The 19,091-nt window shown below is 37.7% G+C and overlaps 1 protein-coding gene across 13 annotated transcripts in view; it reads right to left on the bottom strand.

Annotated features, from left to right (window-relative positions):
* The window catches only part of LOC309647393 (uncharacterized protein), a 198,518-nt gene that overhangs the window by 114,848 nt on the left and 64,579 nt on the right, over positions 1-19,091 (bottom strand). For all 13 annotated transcript variants that reach the window (XR_014255995.1, XR_014255996.1, XR_014255997.1 and 10 more), the window contains one exon: positions 18,641-18,738. The gene's annotated coding sequence lies outside the window, so the exon portion shown is untranslated. The remainder of the gene's footprint in view (positions 1-18,640; positions 18,739-19,091) is intronic.

Genomic DNA, 19,091 nt, shown 5'->3' with positions numbered 1-19,091 from the left:
ATTGATGGACTGGAGCTTAAAGCCTACTTGGCTGTTTGTGATTGGCTGTCCTCAAGTTGTTCCCCCAGGTCAAGACACTCTGAGCTAAATGCAAAATCTAGTGCTGGCCCTGGCACAGACACGGCGACTGTGCTGAGGCCTTCAAAGCCTCTCACACTGCAGCTGCTGCTGACACTGTGGATTCCTCCCAAAGAAGGATCAATGACTCTGCTGAAAGAGTTTTTCTGAAGGAGGGAAAGTACTTTCCCTCACATTCCTACTAGGCTCAGATAATGAGTTGAAAACTGCTTCCTTGAGCCTCTCACTGAGATTTTGAATGAAAAATATTCATCAGTGTAAATAGATAGATACAGCTTGTTTATTTTTCACACATGGTAACTTTCCATATATCTGAAGTTGGGCATAATCCCATGGCGAGCTGAGCTGTGAAACAAATGATCTGAATGACACAAATCATGCAATGCTCAAAAGCATAGCGCTCTTGAGTCATTTAGTATAAAAGAAAATATCTTTATCTAGCTCACCATCTTCTGAGAGTATAACGGAATTACCGTTCACTGTGTTGGTTCCTCTCATAATTTTAAGGCACTAAAAGGGTACAGTTCCTTTTTCAAACTTTAATTCAAAATAGTTTTAATAAACTAAAGTCTTGGTGCTTAAAACAATGAGCTTTCATAAGTAGGAAATCAGTCACACGGAACACCTCTTTCACTGAAGATTCTGGATAATGAGGCATCAGGAGAAAACAGGAACACTATGATATTTATTTTCACAATGTTCTCCACAAATTAGAAATCCAATGTTCAACTGATTTCTGAATTTGAAGGTGGGATATGAGTTCAATCCAAATAACTGAGGGGAAAATAAATATATGCAGTAGATCTATGACTATAACAAAGCATCTCTACTCAAGCTATGAATAGCATAATAGGAATTACTCCATGGACAGACCCTAGATACTGAGGGATATTGGAAAGAAAGAAGCAAGCACTTCCATAGGAAAAGTAAGTCCTTCTTACAGATGGGATAGACTGGAATTGTTCTGTGGTGTGATTCGCCAGCTATTATGCCCTTGTGAGAGGGCAATGAAAAAGCTTAGTTTTGCCCAGAAATGCCTTTTTTCCTAAGACCCTAAGATTGATACATGATGGCTTGAGGGGGCAGAAAAGAAAAAAAGAAGCCAGCAAACTACGGCCAGTGAGCCACATCCTGCGCGTGGACTGTGTTTCTGTAGAGAAAGTTTAATTGGAATAGAGCCATGCCTATTCATTTGCATGTTGCCTGTGGCTGCAACAAGAGGAGTTGATTAATTGCCAAAGACACTGTAGGGTCTTTTACAGAAAGTGTTTGCCAATCCCTGCCTTAGGATATCAAGTACAAGTGTGAAACCTGCATCATCCATGAAAGACTTAACTGGAAACTTCTGAACTAACAAGACTTAAAAGGTTACTTGTACAGATCTTGACCTTCGAAGCAGACAACTAGACTTTGGGTAATTAAATTCCCAGGTGACTTCACTCTAGATCCAAGCCTATGTACCAGAAAGTTTCCTTGCCTTCCTTTCTACTGTACATCAAGTATTTCTTGTTATGTGCTGTTTCCTATTCAAATCTGTGCAGATTAAGGAAGTGACTATTGTTCTGGAAATTATTTCCATTGAATGTACTGAATACACTGAACTTGAGCATTCTCTGCAAAAGATAATAGCTGCAAAAGTTAAAACGTACAGCATCTTAGATCAGGCTGCCGTAACACCATCAACTGGTGGCTTAAACAACAGAAATTTATTTCTCACAGTCCTGGAGTCCGAAAAGTTCAATATCAAAGTGCTGGTCAATTCAGGACCTGGCGAGGGCTCTTGTTCTGGTTTGTACCCATCTGCCTTCTCACTGTGTACTCACATAACCTCTTCTGTGTGTGCACGCATGGAAAGAGAAAACCAGCAAGCTCTCTGGTGTCTCTTCTTTTAAGGCCTTAATCTCTTCATGAGGGCATCACCTTCCTGACCTTAGAAATGGCCTTTGTAGAACTTCTTCACAAATCAGATAAAATTGTAGTTCAAGCTTGCTATGAAGAGCAAATAGTACAAAGTTTATTTTCTCCCTTCTTTAAAGTTGTTGATAGTTAGTGATTATTACTTTGATTGGTAGATATTCGGTACTAATTTAGGTCCCTATCATTATTTATTAACAGATTTCTTCTTAAATTGAGCACTTGAATTCATTCCAGATGTAAAAAGAGAGGTTGCAATTGTCAAAGCACTTCTTGCCGTATATTAAAAATATATTTTATTTATTGTATCAAGGTTCTACTTTCGAGATAGTTTTAGAACACTTTGTTTTAAGAAAATTTCTACGTGCAGAATTTTAGCTTAATTTGCTTCTAAAAATAGCTTAACCTAATCTAACCTTTTGGGAGGGGTGGCTCTCAGAAAAAAAAATTTCCCGCAAATGTGATGAAATCTTTTTAATAGCTGAAAGTGTGGCCGACTTTCTCCCGCAGCCCCCCATGAATGATCACAGGTGGATCAGGAATTCCTACCCCTCTCCTGAATTTAATGCAAGAGACACAAAGATGGAATCAATGAACCGTGGGGAACCAAGTGAAAGAGCAAAGCTAAGTGAAAATCATGGGGAACAAAAACACGCCAGACTTAACAAATAAAGGCCTAGAGGAGACCATTTTGCCTAAAGGATACTGAAGGAACAAACATGGTTCCAGACAGAAAGAAGCCTTGTTTCCAATGGCAGTTCCCAATAGACCTGGCTGTATTTATCCAAACCTATATAATAAGCTTCCCTTTCTGTTTAAGGAATCTTGAGCAGGTTTCAGTTCCTTGCAACCAATAACCCCTGTCTAGAATAGAAACTGATGCCAAAGGACAGCATAGCAAGATAGGGATTTGCCTATATGGCTTTGAGAAATGGGATGTTTCTCAGGTAGGGAAGGAGAAAGGCAGGTAGGGCTAGGATATTATCTGTAGGGTGCATTGGGGACACATGTAATTAATTTATTTACTGTAACCTGGTGGGAACTAGATCATACCACCGAAAGAAAATTTGGGGGGACTAAGTTGCAGAATATAAGGTAAATACAGATATTCCTTATGCCATTAAATCAAGTTTTAGTAAGGAAAAGATTTGCTCTGGTTCCAGGTGATCCTGCCGAGTGTAGACAGTGAAAAGCAAGGTGCTTGTACTAGTGTAGTAGCATGTAGGATTGTCATTAGGAGAAAACCAAGGGGCACAAGAGTAAGTCTGGGGAGAAGATTTAGTATTGTGTCCTATGAGAAAATAATTCTTAGAGATTCCCAGAAGAATCAGAAACTTAGAAAGTCAAGTAGTCAAAGGGATCAGAGAGTCAGGGGAAAAAAAACATTTAAAAAGCAAATCTGGGGCTTCCCTGGTGGCACAATGGTTGAGAATCTGCCTGCCAATGCAGGGGACACGGGTTCGAGCCCTGGTCTGGGAAGATCCCACATGCCGCGGAGCAACTAGGCCTGTGAGCCACAGTTGCTGAGCCTGCGCGTCTGGAGCCTGTTCTTCGCAACAAGAGAGGCCGCGATAGTGAGAGGCCCGCGCACCGCGATGAAGAGTGGCCCCCGCTCGCCGGAACTGTAGAAAGCCCTCGCACAGAAACGAAGACCCAACACAGCCAAAAATAAAATAATAAATAAATAAATAAAAATTTAAAAAAAAAAAAAAAAAGCAAATCTGGGGGAACTCCCTGATGGCTTAGTGGTTAGGATTCTAAGTTTTCACTGCCGTGGCCCGGGTTCAGTCCCTGGTAGGGGAACTGAGATCCCACAAGCCAAGCAGCGTGGCCAAAAAAAAAAAAAAAGCAAATCTGGTTCACATTACAAAACTGGATATAGCTACAAAGAGGACATTCTAAGACTTCTTGTGTATTTATTACACACTCGTCATTTGTTAACTTTGGTAATCCATATTTGCCTTCTTATAAATATTAAGTTCTTTAAAAATAAAAAGGGAGTTAAGTACTTTAAAGAAAAGAAATAGGGATTAGAAATCCTATGCTCTATTCCACAGTGTCTTGGAGAAGAGAACAAAATCACAGGGAAGATTAACTGACATAAATTGGAAAAGTAGGTCAAAATTTGGGGTATGTAAGAGGAAAAGAAAATGAGAAGGATATAGGATTAGACGGTGTACGTAACCCTGAGACATTATCTGGCAAGAAACTCCTCTTTTCCCTGCAAGAAGACTGTAGCAGAAAGCAAAGGGATGAGGGGTGGGAGAAGAAGCGTTAAGGGGGCAATAAAATTATATTAAAGCAACCAGAAGATAGAACTATGAGGCAAAGCAGTATTCATTAATTTCCAAACTATGCTTTTAGAAAGCACCGTTCTCTACTTTGGGCCAATTCTAAATATCTGACATCTGAGGGAAACACCTACACTGTTTGAAACTGCTTTTCAGTCTTTCACTAAAGTGAAATATGAAAGAAATAACTTTTTTCTCCTCTGGAAATTCAAGTAAAATGATTACAGACTATTCACATACTTTGTAATAACAAAATCTATCTTCAAAAGTTTAGGATTTTTCTATTCTCTTCATTGTATAAGATAATCTCTCAGTTCACAGTTCTTAAATTGGGTCAGAAGAAAAACTTTGTCAAAGGAAAGGAAAGGACTTTTATTTAGGCTCTGACATAATTCATTATATTTGCAACTATACATAAAAAGGAAGACAAATGAAATCCCAGCCTATAAATGCACTTTTATATGGCTGTCAAGAAACACAAATACAGCCACTATTTATCTGATGACACTGGAGAGAAAAGTAGTTCCCAAATGATGTGAGGTTAAATCAGCAAAGAATTGTAAAGGGAAGCATTTAACTGGTGAAACCAATCAGCACAGACAAACAATCAAGGAGGCACTGTCACTTTTTCTTCCTCACTAAAAGGTTTATACTGTTAGGCTCTGGGGACAAAGTGTCTTAATAATTACATCAGATGTTTACTTCATTTTGCCTGTCTACAAATCACTAGGTCACTATTGGACATAAATCTGATGGTTCTAAGCAATCTCACCTTAAATCTTCACTTCCCTTTGTACTTACTACACCGTATTGCTCATTTGCTGTCTTCCCCACCTGGCTGTAAACTCACTGAGGACGAGGGTAAATCGAATGCAGTGGTTCTCAAAGTGTGGTTCTGGGACCAGCAGCATTGGCACCAGCGTTACCTGGGAAATGGTTAGAAATGCAAATCTTGGGCCCCACCCCAGGTCTGGAGCCTGGGACTCTGCTCTAAGGGGTCCTCCTGGTGATCCAGATACTCACTAATGGTTTTGAGAACCACTAATGGTGAACCACATTCAGGCCCTGAGCGCAATCTACCCAGCAGAGTGTCAAATCTAGAAGGAAAATTACACCTATGGGGAAATCTATCTCGTGCGGCTCCCAGCAGCCTCATTATACTCAGCGTCTCATTGTCTAGATCCCAATTATCATACAGAAAATGAAGTATTTACCTGTTCACACTGTGGAACCATATTACTTTTTTTCCTGGGATATTTTAAATGTTAAAAGAAAAACGTTAGAGATATTAACACCTATTGTCTTGTGAAGGATTCATTTCAAGTCAACTTCCTTTTAGACCAGGGCATCAGGAAAAGCTTCTGATTTAGGTAACGGTTCTTTGTACTATCATAACACCCTGAACGCAATAGGGAATATTCTAGACTTTCTCTTCTCTTTCACTGTGTGCTCCTGAATGGCAATTACTGTGCTCATTTCTTAGACCTCAATAGCCTAGAACCATAAGTAGCAAGTAGTAAATATTCAGTATATATTAAATGAATGAATGAATTCACCTTATAGAAAATCAGCCTTCCATTTACAATTACCTAGTATTGAAATTTATAATTTATAATACTTCAATAATAAGTTCCATCTTCAGGATTTCCCTACACTGATGCAGGTTCGAAAACATTAAACCCATTCACATCAGATACTGTTATTACCAAAGTGTTGTCTCTCTTTGCTGAGAAGATACAACATTCTGGGGTTCTGGGGATTAAAAGTATTTTAATAACAGAGTTATTATTCATAATGCCCATTCTCTTCAAAATAATCCACTACTGGAGAGCAATCAGTCAAAAATCAGAAAGCAACACATAACTAACAGAATTATAATTTTATTGGCAATGTTCTTAGGTCACCAAGAAACAAGACGGGTTACCCAGAGACAGCCAGGTGGCTATTTATTTATTGCAAATTGAAGTGAAATTGCCCACATTAGCTCCACCAACTAGTTGGTTACATGTGGCCAACCACAGCAATGCCAGTAGTTATTAACAACGCACTGCTGTAACTCTTCCTATCTTCCCACCTACTCACACTCAAAGGGATAGAGAAGGACTTCAAAGGCCTGGACACACTCTTCTCAAAACCACTCTTCTATGTTGCAAAACATAGAAAATATTCACTCCCATAGAAAATTCATGGGTCTACAGCTTCATTGAGCATAATTTCAGAACACAGTCTTGCAAATTTGTACAAATAGTTCTGATTATTCACCTTCACTCTAAATACAGTTTTACTTTTTTACTATCTAGAGAGCATTTTTCTTATTTCACAGCACATAAAATAAAACCTATGTAAAACCATGTCTTTCCAATTATAAGCATTATTCTCCACTATTGATGAATTCAGTATTTTCCAGCCTCGTGTCTATGAATTTTCTCAGTTGCTATAGAAAATGGACTCTGCAGAGATCTTTTAAAGCCAAATCACTTCCCAGACCCTACCCATTCTACCTGTAATTATATCTCAATCCATCCTGTAAGGAAATGACTCCTGCTCTGAAGGAATTTAAACTGTAAGAAAAGTCAAATTCCTTTTCCCAAGCTGCTTTTCTTTCTCTGCAAGATGAAAGTAACCTAATTTATTCTTTAAGTAACCTAATTTGTGACACTGCTTCCCCTTTTATCGATAGCCTCTTCTGATCTAATCCATGGCTGTAGGTACCATCGATATGCAGATGATTCACAAACATATACTTCATCCCTCCTCAGCTCCAGACCCATATAATCCACTTACCATTGGACGTCTCAATGTAGCTTTCAAAACACTTAATTCAGTATCTCTAAAACTTAACTCATAATCTCTACCCCCAAAAGCCATTCCTGCTACTCCAGTCTTTCCATATATAGTTTCCAAAGCAAAACTTCAGAAATACATTCTCAAATCTGACTGCCCTCTTACCTCACCACCAAACCATTTCCCAAATCTTGCCCGTTCCAACTAATTAGATCTCAAATCCATCTACTTGACTCTAACTCCACAGCCACCGTCCTAGTCCAGGCCACTTTTCTCTCCAACCTGGCTCACTGCAATTGTCCTTGAACTGCTCCCATCACCCACACTTCTGTCTTGCAATCCAGCAGCCTGACATCTATAACAACAGATCTGATCACGTCATTCCCAAACTGTAACCTGCCCACAGTCTCCTATAATCTTCATGATGAGGTCTGTGTATCTTTAACATGATGTGTAGGGCCTTGCTTGAAGTCTGAACTCTTTGCCAAGACCTATATGGCCCTACCTCTCCAGGTTTATCTCCTGCCAATCACCTGTTCACTCTCTATGACCCAGCTAAACTGGCTCTCGTTTTCTCAGTTAAGTCACTTGCTTGTCCCACCTCAGGATCCTTACTCAGACAGCTTCCTCTGACCATAACGTCTTTCCATATTTATTCCCTTGCAAACAGCTTCAACTTAAGTATCACTTTCTCAAAGAGACTGTGTCAGATTGTATTTTTCTGAAGACGTTTATAGCAGAGCAATATTTCTTATCTTATATGCTTTCCCGGAGTTCTGTCCCGTGTCCAGCAGAGCTAAAGTCTGTTTCCCCTCCCCTTGAACTTAGGCTGGCTTGTGACTTCTCCAACCAGTAAAGTAAGGCAGAAGTGGTACTGTGTGACTTCTGGGACTAGGTCATAAAAGGGATACAGCTTCTGCCTGCCTTTTTCTTGCAATAGCTTTGGAACTCATCCATAATTCTGTGAGGAAGCCCAAGCTCGTGGCCTTATGAGTTGTTCTGGCCAGGAGTCGTAGCTAAGCTTTTACCCAACAGCCACCGTCAAGCACCAGACATAGGACTGAATGTGCTTCAGACAATTCCGGCCTCTCTGCTGAGTCCTCCAACTGAGTTCCCCAGATATCAAGAAGCAGAGACCAGCCATCACACCGTAGTCTGTTTCAAGGCTTGACTCACTGAATATGTACGCATAATGGTGCTGGTTTGATGCAGTAGGTTTGAAGTTAATATGTTATGTTTTCCTAGTAATTGGAAAAGATGCCTCCCCGGTCCTTCTCTGAGACTTGGTCTTGCTGTCATCAACATCCACAGCTCTCACGTTACTTTAACTATGTCTTTAATATCTGTCATTTCTTTTACCTTGGAAGTTTGATTAGGATATGACTTCTATCAGCTCTGTTCACTACTGTATTCACAGTATAGATATTCAGTAAATATTATTGAATACAATTGTAAAATTATTAAATGCAGTTCTGTTAGAGAGAGTTAAAGAAAGAGGACCTTGGCATTCAGAAATTGGAAAAAAGAAGCTAAAATGAGTAGCAGAGAAATAATGAGTGACTTTTCAATAAATCCTTTAGAAACAAGTGAAAATAAAAGACTACAATGCTGTGCTTTGGAATTACACGTTGGTGGTGTTTGTATTTGTGCGATGGGGAAGCTAAGACATAAGTAAGATGGGTTGACAGTGTATATTTTCACATAAAGCCTAGCTAAAAGCGTAAAACCCTGGGAATTGGGAAGAGGTGAAAAATACCTTAGTACGTTAAAAAAAAGTCACCCAAAGTTGACTTTTTGACTTCTAAAAAAGTCAAAAAGTTTTTTAAAAGTCAAATACCCAAGCAATGATGTCACTAGAAAAGTGAGAAAAGGGATAAAAGGACATGGAAGTAGGAACCAGTATAAGAACCCTGTTGTCAGCAGCTCTAACAAAATCACAAAAGTATTCACAATTAGATTGCGGCCAAGACACAGAAACCAGCATCAAAGAGCTTCTCTGCCTGAAAGCTCTCTCCAACAAAGAAAACAAACTATAAATACATTATTGGAACTAATGTGGATAGAGACCCTAACAATTTCCTCCACATCATATACAGTAAATAAAAATATTACTTTATTAATAATAAAGCTGTCTTTTCTAATAATGTCAGATGTGAAAACCATATAGGTAAGTTCTCTAATGCCATTTTCACTGTAAGGTCTTAAGTTCTTTGAACCTGATTTTTCCTTTTGTTGATTTTTTCAAGATTCTGATTTTCAAGATATCCTTATTTTCAGCTAATTTGTGTTGTGATAAACAATGATACATTTGCAAAATTGATTTCATACAGTATCTAGAATGAAGGAAAATATGCATGTAGAAAGGAAATGGATAGATATACACACTTTATGTTATCAAGAAAACCTTAAATAAAACTACTTTCATGGTTATTTAAAAATGTCCATGGGACTGAAAAATGGATAAACAGTGTAGATACGTAAAAATCTATAAAGGGAAATCAACACACTTCTGGAGAAAGAAAGGGAACAATAAGGCTCTCCAAGGATTAGTGCTAAAATAGATTCAAGTTTTAACTACTGTAGACTACAAGCCACAATAAATTCTCTAAAACTGTACTTCAAAGCCAAGCACTTTGAGATAATAAAATGTCCAGTCAAATGGGTTGTCTTGAAAGATGTCTACAGTGGATAGAAAAATGCCAGCTAAGCTTTACTCTAAGCGTATATAAGAATGTATTTAAGTAAAAAGTAATCCAAATCCCATTTACAATCTAATTGGGTCTGAGCTATCAGCGAAAGCAGGGAACGGTCGGAGAGGAGAGATTGACAATTCTTAAAGACATCGATGTAACGCCTTCCTTTTAGCTAATGCCTTTAAACAGAGAGTCTTCCAAAACGCCACACGGAAAAAGTAGCCACGCGTTATAGCCTCTATTCAGAAACTAATTCCTGAACTGCCCAATTCGATCTCACAGCTCCTTCAGTCTTGCTCTCATTTCCCAGCTACGAACTTCAGAATTCATTTCCCTTTAGGCTGCCGCTCCAAGCCCTCAGATTTGACAAGCTGAGCTAGCTCCAGCTAAAAGCCTGCCCACCTGCTCACTGAAAGCATCACCAGCAAACCTCCTGATACCTCTCCTGGCTCCACGTGGCCCTTCCCCATGGGGAGCCCCTTACCAAGGGTAGGACGCCTCACAGGAAGGACTGGACATGATATTCTGCTGAGGCCAGAAGAACAAGTACAGCAATGGGCATTATTATCAAGATACATTATGGAGATTTCTTCCTCTCTCTCTGTCTCTCTCTCTTCTTTCTTTCTTTTGTGAGAATGCATCTCATTTTATATAATGAAAACAAACAGAAAACCAAGCTTTACTTCACTGCATTTTGGTTGTGTGCATTCTTTCCAGATAGCATCAATACCAGAAAAATTATCTGAATTTTGTCTAATTCATGTCTATTTTGCATGAATATAAATTTTGCCGTCCTTATCTCTCAGTGGTTACAATCACATATCTGCATAATGTTCTTGGTTTAAATTACAGTATTGACAAATTAGCAAGAACATAGACAAGAATAGCAATGGAATTGTTATGCGTATATGCTTTCTAAATTACAATATGTGCAATACTATGTACACTCTAAAAAATACTGGTATTCCATAACTGAAAACCAGCATTTGAATGCAAATGTCTTGTGTCTTTCTGCCTTTTAACTCCCACTGCAGAACACTATCTAAATAACGGATCTTCTTGGCTTATAATTACAAACTGCCATATGCCTTTCTTTTAATTAAAATGATTTCCATATTATATCCAGTTTGTTTTATTAAAATAAATCAAAAAGAAAAAAGAAAAATAAAAAAGCCTGGTTGAATTAACTACACGATTAACACGCAGGCATGACTTAATTCTGCTTGAGATCACTCGTTCCTATGAACTATTTTTTGTCTTTAATTCTGTAGAATTTCAGCAAAACCTTTCTGCATCAGTGGTGTACGTGATGGAATGCTACAATTCCCTTCACATCCACGGTGTCCCAAACACAACAAAGGCAGATTTTTAAAACAGGTTGTGACCATTTGTTCATGCCTTCAATATACAAGTTTCAAACTTATTCCAACTTGGTGCATAGTATGCTTTTGCCATCTGCTGGAACAATGATAGGCTGCAGGTGTAATAATCTGCAGCAAGAGGAGTTGAAACAATGGTGATTAAATTGGATTAACCAGACACTTTAAAGATGATTTCTCAGGGCTCTAATACATATATAAGCAGAGTAATCAGTCTCTTTCAAGATTTTTAGGAAAGTTCCAAAATTAGAGACCTTCACGGAAGCCTGAGAACCTTTCCTTTGTCTGATTACTATCTTTGCAAAGGTTCCTTTAAGATGCAAGTGTGTCTATTTAGAATATGCAATGCTGTAGCAAAACAAGAGAAAAAGGTCTGGATTTCCAAAAGCTGGAGGTTTAGATAATAGAGGGGAAAATGCAGAGTCATACTAAATCATTTTCATTTTCAGCAAACATTAATTTTTGCTGAAAATTAATTATTTTTCCATAAATATGATCAATTTCTCCATTATTTGACAGGAGGAGTTTTCCGTGGTCTTCTTACATTTAGGGACCACAACATGCATTCCATAGCATTTTGAACTTATGATAGCATTTTAATTTTGCAGTTCTCTGAGTTTGGTAGATTCAACATTATTACCATCATCTGAGTGGTTTGGTAACTGAAATATAGAGAACTGGAGCAGGTAGACTCTAAAATGACCCCTAATGATCCCGCCTCCTGGTATTCATACCCTTGTGTAATTTTCTATCCTTTGGACTGTGTTCTGGACTTGGAGACTTGCCTATTACAAATAGAATACAGCATAAGTAATGGAATGCCACTTCTGAGATTAGGTTATAAAAGACTTGACCTCCATCTCTCTCTTTCTTTCTCTTTCTCCTCTCTCTGTCTCCCTCCTTCTCCCTCTGACTCTTCTCACTTGCTGAGTCTGATGAAGCAAACAGCCATGTTGTGAGTTGCCCCGTGGAGAAGACACAAGGAATAGGGGGAGTTCTCTGACAAACAGCCAGTGAGAAAAATGATGCCCTCAGTCCAACAACCCGCAGGAAACCGAATCCTGCCAAAATCACATGAGTGAGCTTGGAAGGAGATCTTTCCTCAGCTGATCTTTGAGGTGACTGCAGCCCTGGCACTATCTTCACCGCAGTATCACACGTGACCCTAAGCCAAAGCACCCATCTAAGCCACACACGCATATCTCACGCACAGAAACCATTAACTCATAAATATGTGTTTAGCTTGAAGCTAATACGTTTTAGGGTAGCTTGGTATGCAGCAGTAAGTAACTAATACCAGTAGAGTCAGTGATTTCCCATAGATACCAGCCTGGCTAATGATGTTGCCTTTAGGCAACAAACACATTTAGCTTATTTCAGTAAGTCAAGAGAAACTCTTATGCCAGCAAATTTAAAAATTATGCAGAAGCAAGAGAAGAAACAAGTGATGTAATGCAACGAAAATTCACAGAGCACCTAATCTTTGAAAGGCCTAGATTAGGTAAACAAGAAAAAAAGTTCAATATTGAATGGGAAATGCCATAGACTGAATGCTTGTGTACCCCTAAAATTCATATGTTGAAACTTAATCCCCAATGTGATGGTATTTGAATGTAGGGTCTTTGGGAAGTGATTAGGTCATGAATGAAATTAGTGCCCTTATGAAAAAGAACACAGGGAGCTCCCTTACCCCTTCCACTATATGAGATTATAGTGAAAAGACAGCCTTCTATGAACCAGGAAGCAGGCTCTCACCAGGCACTGAATCTGTCCTTGATCTTGGACTTCCCAACCTGCAGAACTCTAAGAAATAAATTTTTGTTGTTTATAAGCCACCCACTACATGGTATTTTTGTTATAGCTGCCTAAACAGACTAAGACAGGAAGTAATACAGGTAAAGATGAGTTAATAGAGGAAGATTAGATTGAAGGATAGTAATAATGATGCTAATGTTAGTATGACTCGAGGAAGAACATCCCGCCATGTAAAAATTGGGATAGACACCAGTGGGCAGACAGCTTTTGAAACAGGCCTTGTAAGGAAGCCTAGGATTTCAAAAAAGGAAGAAAATTCTGAGTAATGGTTAAAACATGAAAATGTACAGTAGTAAGAAAATGAGGCATATTTAAGTAAGAGTGAGTGAGTGGTTCACACACAGAAGATACTGGGGAATAAATCTGCATCAGTCACATGAGCAAAAGTCCTGAATGCCAGGTCCAGGTCCAAGAAGTCTGCACTTAATTAATTCTGCAAGGATCCAATGAAATTTCCCGGAAAGGAGAAAGCTGAGACCAAATTAGCATCTTAAAAGAATTATTTTGCAACAAAATGAAGGACGGGTCCAGATGGTACAAGGAAAAATGTGAAAGACTTTGAAATGGACCAAAAAGGTTATTGGATGACTTTAATCCTAAGCTACAGGTGTTGAGAGCAGGAGTCAGGTGTACTAGGACCACGGGCCAAATCGGGCCAGTGGTCTGTTTTTGAACAGTATTGGAGCTGTGAATGGTTTTTATATTTTTTGAAAGGTTATAAAACAAAACAGAACAAAGCCAAGGTGAATATGTGACAAGAACCGTATGTGGACCACAGAGCCTAAAATATTTACTATCTGGTCCCTTATAGAAAAAATTTGCTAACCTCTGTTCTAAAGAACATTCTTCCAGGTTCTGAATCTAAGGGATTTGCACCTTTCTCGGTCTTTTGAGCTATTTTAGAATTCTGTAAGTTGTAGATAACTGATAGCACTGCAAATGGCTCTTGTCGGTTAGCGTGCAAAACAATCCTGTCTGATGGAGAGACATTTCATTTCTCCTCCCTAACCCCACCTGCCCGCCCCATCCCTATGAAAAGAGTTGGTTTTGCTTCCGTCTATAAAATCATTTCATGGCCTCTATCTCTGCTCTTTGATTTATTTTTTGAACTGGTTGTTAACATCTAACTGGTTACCTCATAAATTCATGAGTTAAGTAAAATCTTTGACATGTGTTGATCTTATGATTTTTATGAGAGTCAGGATTTGGCCTTTTTATAAATGCATATTTTAACAATAGGAAAAGAAAAAGATGATAAATTAGAGATGATCAAAGCTGTCTCTAAGACTTACGTATGTTCCAGTGTATCATTAAACACCATGGAGTTCTGGGTGTCTCTGGTTATTAAGTTCAGCAATTCCCCAAGTATATATGGAGGTTAGAGACTAAGCAGGCACATCAGCCCTCTGTTGATCCTAAGGATGTTCTGAGTGTTAAGATGAGGACCAAACCAAGCAAAGTCCAACAGAGCAGCATCACTCCTACTGGATAGTCACCCAATGAGGGTCTAGATGAAGGGAAAACCCCATCCAGTAAAAATAATGGCATAAAACCTCAATGTGGCAAGGAGAGGCACAGTATGGGAGTCAAATCTTGTACCTGAGCCCTGAGCGTGTCAGCAATGCCCCCTCACAGTGGGTTCTTTTCCAAGTCTCCCCAGAGGGCAAATATTGGTCTCTTCTTCTGGAAAGCCCTCTTTTCTCTCCTCTCTCATCCTCTAATCTCCTTTTTAGACTAGGACATGACTTCCTCCCTCAAATGTTTTACTTTCCTTCTTGCTTTTTCAAGCACTCTTCTTCCTCCCTTCTAACTGCTATGCAAAAATCCTCTCCACTAGTTCTTTCTTGATTGACTCTGATGGTCCATTAGAACCAATTCAGCAAATAACTATTTATCTTTGCTCTACAGCAAGAAGGGTTTAATCCTGAAACTCTGAGTGAGTTGATATTTGTGTGTTTGGGGATGGTGGTAGTGAGATATTTAAATTCTAAAAGGTGGAAGAAGTTCGTTTTTCCTATTAGAAAAAATCTGAATTAACTTAACTTACACTTCCACAAGGGTAATGGCAATGAATATGGGGAAAATAAGGTGGATAAAGAAGGTGTCATGTAGGTAGAATATTCATAAATTGGCATTTTATGGAATATAGAGGATGAAACTTAAGAATTGTTATAAAAGGTATTCCAGTATGTCAAGGGTGGTCCATTGGTAATGATGTTAACAGTTATGGGGAATTCAGGTCAAGGAATTGGTTTGGGAGGTTGTTGGGGGGATTATGATGTGACTTTTCTCAATGTAAAGGGCAATTATAGTTGTAATAGTCATTACAGAAAAATTCAACCTAGTGACTAGGCCTTGGAGAATGAAGAGTGTAAAAGTAATTCCTGTCTATACCACAGATAAATCATATGGTTTGGGTACTTATTTTGTCTTTTTAACCTAATTCTAGAGTACTTTTCCATGACCTCATAGAACTTTTCCATGACCTCATAGAACTATTATTTTATCCCTGGATTTGAAGAAGAAGTACAACAACAAAAACTGTCTGTTCTTATACTTATTATGTTTGGAATGCAATTATGGGATATTCCCTATTTTTAAAAAGCTTCCCCATATAGAAAAATATGATTATGATCCTCTATTAATCTCTGAAAACTATAATACCATCATTAATCTTTATCAACTGAGTCCATGGATTTTACATCTCTGCAAGATCAGTCAGCAATTCAAGAAGATTTTTATCAGTGGCAACTAACATCTGGAATGGAATAAGTCATATTTCATTTGCTTTATCAGACTAAGCTTATATTTTACTATTTTGATTCACACATTTAAAAGAGACAAGACCTCATGATTTCTAAGTAGTTTTTCTATATACGTGGTTTTGTTTTTTTGTTGTTGTTGTTTCTTTCCATCTGGCCAGAAACGGGTGTTCAGAGTCCTAAATTTTCCAATACCTCCAAAAATAAATAAGTTAAAAAAAAATCAAGCCCATTTAAAAGCCTGATTCTATGTAGTTTAATGTGTAAAAAATGTTTCAAAGTCAAACATTCTTTACTTCCCCATTTTCCCTCACTATTTTGTACAAAATACAACTTCATTTGTAAAAGAGAGGTATTACATTTTTTGAGAAAATGGATTGTATTCTGAGCCTTGACAAATCTATGGAAATCAACACTCAGTCAAATGAATAATATGAATCCTAGTTTCAGGACTTGCTTTAGGCAAAATATGTCATATAGACAATTTTTTCTTGCCTCCCCTGGAGACCAGGGTGAGAATCTGACAGAGTAGAAACCAGAAAACACATTACCCTCAAACTGAAATATTGTTTAGGCCCCAGACATTTCCTATTCACTTTAAGAAAACTAAGACCCACATACCACGTGACAGTTAGTTCCTTCCAAATAAATTTGTTTTTGTACAGATCCAGTGGTGAAAAAAAAGATTAATCCTCAAGTAAAATACCAAGAAAAAGCATAAGTGTGTTTTTTTCTACCTGTTCTAATGAATTAAACATTCTTTTTTGAGGTAAAACAAAGGCTTAACTGCTTTTGAATGTCCTAGAGCTAGTATAGTGACGTACACTCAAATTTTTTTCCACAGAACTGATTTACTAGAGTCCTTCAGCATGACCAAGAGCCCACTCCAAACTAAATCATTTCACTACTGTCAAAACTAGAATTTACCAAACAGTATTTAAAATGCAACACAGTATTCACAATGAATCCTTAACGAGTTATTATACTTTTTTTTTTTTAACAAAAACTTTGTACACTGAGGCAAAGTACTGAGGATCTCTTAGAGGTGTTACATGCAATTAATCATAAAGATTTTTTTCTGGGAAAATAAATCTATGTAGATTTTAAAATTACAGTATTAGGAGTCTTTTTATCATGTGCATGGTAATTAAAATTTATAAGTAGAACACACAAATCTTTTATATACTAAATCTTTCTACTTCACATGTAGGTACACAGATCAATGCCTTCTAAATTTTTATGCTGGCAAATTTTCACTAACCCTGCTGAATTCCCTCACCTATACAAAATAATTTTTTATACTCCAGGGACAACTACTGTAGTGTATCAGAGGAATTCCTTACCTCCAAATCAAACTTAGATTAAGCATGGGGTTTAAATTATCTGCAGCTATTTAATATGGCCTGACATTATCAAAATGGTTTAAGGAACATATTTTAATCTACAATTTATCTCCCTTTTTGAAAAAATTCTTCTGGTTACTCAGGCAAATAAAAACGTCTAATTTACTTAAGAAATGATTATCTCTTAGGGATAAGATTTGTAAATACAAACATTTTGAGATTACAGAAATTGTAGACATTTGTTTGTGAGAGAGGATTGTTGGGAGAATAGAAAAAGCATGAACTTTGGTTTGAGAACACTATTCAAATTTGAGCTCTGTCATTACTGGCAATTGATCGCCCTGAGTCTCAATGTTCTCATCTGTCAAATGGGACAATAATATAGACTTTGCAGATTTGATAGGCTTAAAAGAGCTGGGCAGTAAAGGAACAAGCACATGCTATTCAATGAATAATGATTCCTTTTTTGTCAATACCTATACCAGGAAAATTTGACAAGAAATGACTTGGATCCACATACTGTTATTTGAGAGAAAGATTTCTTCTGGTTTCTGACTTAAATTCTTGGGAATACAATAATTTATCAGTAGGGCTGGGAACATTCTAACTTTGTTTGTTTCATTATTTTTGTTTAGACAAACTCTAATTACAAAATTCTGATGCATTCAAGTCCAGTCATCTTGTATTGCCTGACACCGGCCGGCATGGCCCAAGACAAATCCGCTTACCAAATAAATAATTCTAAGCAAATGAACCTGGCTGTGAGTCAACAGTCATCAGTTACTATAACAGCAAAGGCTAGAATTATAAGCTCACCTCTCACAACTCCCTACAACTATGGGTAGAAAAAAAAAGTCAAACAACCCTATGATTTGACATGCCAGAATTAATATACATAACCACATATCCCCAACTTCTCTGACATAAACAGTCACTAAGTTTAGTTGAGTTACAAATAGAGAGGCATAGTGGGTTAGCAGAGAAATCATTGTGCCAAAAGGCCAAAGACTGGGTTTTCAACCCATCCTCCAGCTCCTAGAGTCTGGATATGTCATTCAGAGTCTTTACTTTGCAATTTCTTTATACAATACCAACAATGCTACCTGCCCTGTCTATCTTACACAGTTATTAAGAAGATAAAGCGTGAAAGCACTTTTAAAGTTCCAAATTGCTAAACAGAAATGTACAGCAGTTGATTTCAGTGAACTCAGTGAAAATTTACTATAGAAAATATGTGCATCTATTTTCCTTCTACAAGAAAGAACAATATGATACTTGGCCTACATGGCCCAAATACCAGAAAGAACTCTATTTTGCCAAAAAGACAAATTTGCATAGGAATAAAATGAATATCTCCTTGTATGCATTGCCTAGTGAATTTATGCTTTAGAATAAACATGTTTAATCGCAATGAAAGTAAGAATAAGGCAAAATAAACCTGTTTGAAAAAGAGCATAAGGTTTGCTACCAAAAAAGAATAAAGTACAAAATGAACCAAAACAAATTTTGCCTTTTGCCAGGGACTGACTCTGGTTATTAGCACATCAAATCAGGAATATTTGATTCTCGAAAAGTACTCACCATAGTTTGCCTTGCCAGCAGTATCTCGGCTTTAGCTACACAGTTTTAGGTATGATAATCCAGACCATTTTGCTAGTAGCAAAATCAAAGACTTGATGCTGACAAAAAAAAAAAAAAAAAAAAAAAAAAAAAAAAGCTTAAACTTCAAAATCTGAGAAGCATTATACCTAAGAGTGAATTTATAACAATGTATTCATCCCATAAATGTAGAAATTCTGTAAATATACTTCTCGAATTGAAGAATAGCACTGTTAAAGGGAAAAACCACAGACCTAAAATGGTGTCACTTGTGCTAAAGTCCATGATGCCAAACCTAGATTTAATACCTTACCCAACTGTAGTTTCGACCTTCACGAGAAATGTAATCTTAATTAACCAATATGGAATTTTCTGGGCAGCACCAGTAAGGTAATCTGTCACATGGGCCCTCCCTATCTCCCCCCAGAGGAAG

The sequence above is a fragment of the Balaenoptera physalus genome (assembly GCF_965194825.1).
Source record: "Balaenoptera physalus genome assembly, chromosome: 18".
Taxonomy (NCBI): Eukaryota; Metazoa; Chordata; class Mammalia; order Artiodactyla; family Balaenopteridae; genus Balaenoptera; species Balaenoptera physalus.
The sequence above is the reverse complement of the archived record's forward strand: the minus strand, read 5'-3'. Positions and strand labels throughout refer to the sequence as shown.